The sequence below is a fragment of the Sapajus apella genome, unplaced genomic scaffold, assembly GCF_009761245.1.
Source record: "Sapajus apella isolate SASKATOON/1434 unplaced genomic scaffold, GSC_monkey_1.0 scaffold15, whole genome shotgun sequence".
NCBI lineage: Eukaryota > Metazoa > Chordata > Mammalia > Primates > Cebidae > Sapajus > Sapajus apella.
In genome coordinates this window covers 5214192-5218497 of record NW_022436955.1, presented here as the reverse complement: position 1 = coordinate 5218497, position 4306 = coordinate 5214192, and the positions used below count along the sequence as shown (strand labels likewise).

The following is a 4306-nucleotide window of genomic DNA, read 5'->3' as shown; positions in this document are numbered from 1 at the left end:
ATAATGAGAAACACATTTTCAAATATTTGCCACAGATCTCCTTGAAAAGCAAGATAGACTACTTCTCATTTCATGTAAATATATAAACACATATCAGAGGCTGGGGAGGGTATTGTGTTGGGGAGATGAAAAGAGGTTGGTTACTGGGTACAAACATACAGTTAGCTAAAAGGAATAGTTCTAGTGATCAAAAGCACAGTAAGGTGACTATAGTTAACAATAATATATTGTACATTTCAAAAGACCCAAAAAGGAACATTCAAAATATCCCAATAAAAATAAATGATAAATTCTTGAGGTGATGGATATCTTAAATACTCTGATTTGATTGTTACACATTGTATGCATGTATCATATATCACATGTACCCCTAAGTATGTAAAAGTATTCTATATTAATTTTAAAAATATAGAAAAACAACAGAAAAAAAATCAATGAAAGCAAATGTTCTTTGAAAAAGTCAGTTACTTTGACTTTTAGTTCGGCTAAAAAAGAAAAATAAAGGGAGAATATTCAAATAACTAAAATCAGAAATTAAAATGGGGATAATACCAATGTCCTTTAAGCAATAAAAAGAATTGTAAGAGAATATTATGAACAACTACAAATCAACAAGTTAGATAACCTAGATGAAATGAAAGAAATTCCTAGAAACATATAATTTGTCTAAACTGACTCAAGATGAATGGAAAATATCAGAATACCTATAACAAGTAAAGAAATAAATCAGTCATTGAAACATCTCAAAAGGGAAAAGGAAATATTTGTATCTAAATGGCTACACTGGTGTATTCTACCAAACACTTAAAGAAAATTCAACATCTTTCTTCTCAAAGTCTTCCATAATACTGAAGAGGAGGGAAGATCTTGTAATATACTGTGAGGCCAGCATTACCCTGACATCAAAATCAGATAAAGACATTATAAAATGAAAATCATAGTTTATTAGCCTCTATGGATATATCTAATAAAGCTTTCAAAAATATTTACAAACCAAATTTAGTTTTATATTAAAAGATTTATACACCATGGCCAGCTGGGACTAATCCTTGGAATGCAAGGGTAGGTCAGCATAAGAAATTAATTAGATGTAATACACTGCATCAATACATGAAGAAATAAAAACTATATAATCATCTTAATTGATGCAGAAAAGGCATTTGACAAAATCCAATACCCTTTTTTTGTGATAGAAAGACATTACATCTAGGAATATAAAATAAACTCCTCAATATGAGAGAGCGTTTTTACAGAAAACCCACAGCTAATGTATTCAATGGTGAAAGATTAAAAGCTTTCTCCCAAAGATTAGGAATAACACAAAGATGTTTATTTCCACTGCTGTGATTCAAGACTTGCTGAAGTACACTGATGATGTTTACAAGGAAATTGAGAATTCAGTATGGAAATGATTTTATATCTTGGACCTTAAGTATTGGTGCTACTCTGATTTTAATGGATGCAGAATAAAATAAACAGACAGATAAATGGCCTCACATTATCTTGTTCTACATCTATTCACAAAATAACTGATTGCAATAAATGGCTTTGAGCATAAAGTTAAAACATGTCTGCAATCTGGCACAACCTTCCTGTCTTTCTTTATCTTTTTCCTCGTGGGGCCAAGTAATTGAATTGCTTTTTCTTTCAGTTATGTAGTTAGGCTCATAGTAATATTTGTAAAGCATGCTTTTAGTAGGGCAAAGGCACAGCTTTGTAAATGGTTATCTATGTATCATAATAATTTTTACTGAATTCTCAAAAATATCAGAAATAAGTGGAGTGCCCATTATAAATATATCAACATAAATATATATATATATACACACACATGGTCTTATATACAGGTTTGTTAAGTAAAAATGTTTTAGAACAAAGCTTGGACATGAAATAAGAATAAATTAAGCTCTCAACTTCTTGGATTACATATTAACCATGGCTTTATTCATCCGTTTATTCATTCCTTCAATAACTCAACTCTCTGCCAGTTATGTATATTGCTTTTTTTTCACTGTCTACCAAAGACTATGCTCAACTGTGAAAAATATAGGTATAACCACTTGCCTTAGAATTTTTCGTTCTAATTACTATGTTTAACCTCATTGGTCAATCTTTTTATTAAATTATAAAAAAATGTAAGCTATTAACTTTTGAGGAACTATAATGTAACATATGTCCTTTTAATATCTAGGGTGAAGTCAATACAAAGTACTTAAGAAAGCTCAGCTATGTTGTAAATATTATGTCAAACATTTGATGTGTAATCTCAACAGCCGTACAAGATTTTACTGATCCCTTTTAACTACATTTACTTGTCATTTGCTAATAAAATGAACCTATTGTTATTACAGAGAAAGGGAATTGAAAAAAAAATCTCCCTTCTACTTCAGAACCTGATCTTTCTCCTCTAGCCCTTTCAATTTTGATGATAGGGTGTCGATTTTAGATCTTTCCTTGCTTCTCATGGGGGCATTTATTGCTGTAAATTTCCCTCTAAACATTGCTTTAAATGTGTCCCAGAGATTCTGGTACACTGTGTATTCGTTCTCGTTGGTTTTGAAGAACGTCTTTATTTCTGCCTTCATTTCATTGTTTATTCAGTCAACATTCAAGAGCCAGTTGTTCAGTTTTCATGAAGTTGTGCAGTTCTGAGTTAGTTTCTTAATCCTCAGTTTAATTTGATTGCACTGTGGGCTGAGAGACTGTCTGTTATGATTTCCATTCTTTCGCATTTGCTGAGAAGTGATTTACTTCCAATTATGTGGTCAGTTTTCGAGTAGGTGCCATGTGGTGCTGAGAAGAATGTATATTCTGTGGATTTGGGGTGGAGAGTTCTGTAGATGTCCATTAGGTTTGCTTGGTCCAGATCTGAGTTCAAGTACTGGATATCCTTGTTAATTTTCTGTCTTATTGATCTGTCTAATACAGAAAATGAAGTGTTAAAGTCTCCCACTATTATTGTATGGGAGTCTAAGTTTTTTTGTAGGTTGTTAAGAATTTGCTTTATGTATCTGGGTGCTCCTCCATGCTAATCTTCTCTGTATTGTTCCAATTTTAGTATATGTGCTGCTGAAGTGAGCACCTTTGTCCACTTTTTAATGGGATTATTATCTTTCTACTAATACATTATTTGGGTTCTTCATATATTTTAGATATTAGTTATTTGTCAGATGAATAGTTCAAGAATATTTTTTTCCCATTCAAGAGGTTGTTTCTTCTCTCTTTGCTATACAGAAGCATTTCAGTTTAAAATAATCCCACATGTCTATTCTTTGTTTAGCTACCTTTCCTTTTGTGGTCTCAGCCATAAGTTCTTTGCTTAGACCAATGTCCTGATGTGTTTTTCTTATGTTTTCTTTTAGTATTTTTATAGTTTGTGTCTTACAGTTAAGTTTTTAAACTATCTTGAGTGGATTATTTATATGGGGAGAAATATGGGTATCTTCATTCTTCTGCATATAGTATCTAATTTTTCCAGCACCATTTATTTGAAAGGCTGTCCTTTCCTCAATGTATGTTCTTAGTTATTTTGTCAAAAATCAGCTGGCTGTAAATACATGGATTTATGTCTGTATTCTCTATTTTGTTCCATTGGGCTTTGTGTCTCTTTATATGCAAACATCATGCTGTTTTGGCTACTACAGTCTTTTTATGTGGCTTGAAGTCAGTTAGTGTGGTATTACCAGACTTGTTCTGTTTGATCAATATTGCTTTGACTATCTGGACTTTTTGGTAGTTGCTGTTGCACACAAATTGTAGGATTTTCTTTCAATGACTTTGAAAAATTATATTGGCAGTTTGGTAGGCATCGAATTGAAACTACAGATTGCTTTTGGTTGTATGGCCATATTCATGATATTAATTCTACCAATCCATGAGCATGAGATGTCTTTCCACTTCTTTGTGTTCTCTTCAATTTCTTTCATCAGAGTTTTGTAGTTTCTTTCTTTCTCTTTCCTTCTTTCTTTCTTTCTTTCTTTCTTTCTTTCTTTCTTTTCTTTCTTTCTTTCTTTCTTTCTTTCTTTCTTTCTTTCTTTCTTTCTCTTTCTTTCTTTCTTTCTTGCTTTTTTCTTTCTTTCTTTTTTAATTGCATTTTAGGTTTTGGGGTACATGTGAAGAACATGCAAGATTGTTGCATAGGTACACACGTGGCAGTGTGATTTGCTGCCTTCCTCCCCTTCATCTATATCTGGCATTTATCTCCATGCTATCTCTCCCCAACTCCCCACACCCCACTGTCCCTCCCCTATTTCCCCCCAACAGAACCCAGTGTGTAGTGCTCCCCTCCGTGTGTCCATGTGTTCTC

At 32.6% G+C, this 4306-nt stretch overlaps 1 pseudogene; it reads right to left on the bottom strand.

Moving 5' to 3' along the window:
- Positions 1-2992: 2992 nt before the first annotated feature.
- On the bottom strand, positions 2993-3082 carry LOC116555897 (annotated as a pseudogene).
- Positions 3083-4306: the final 1224 nt, after the last annotated feature.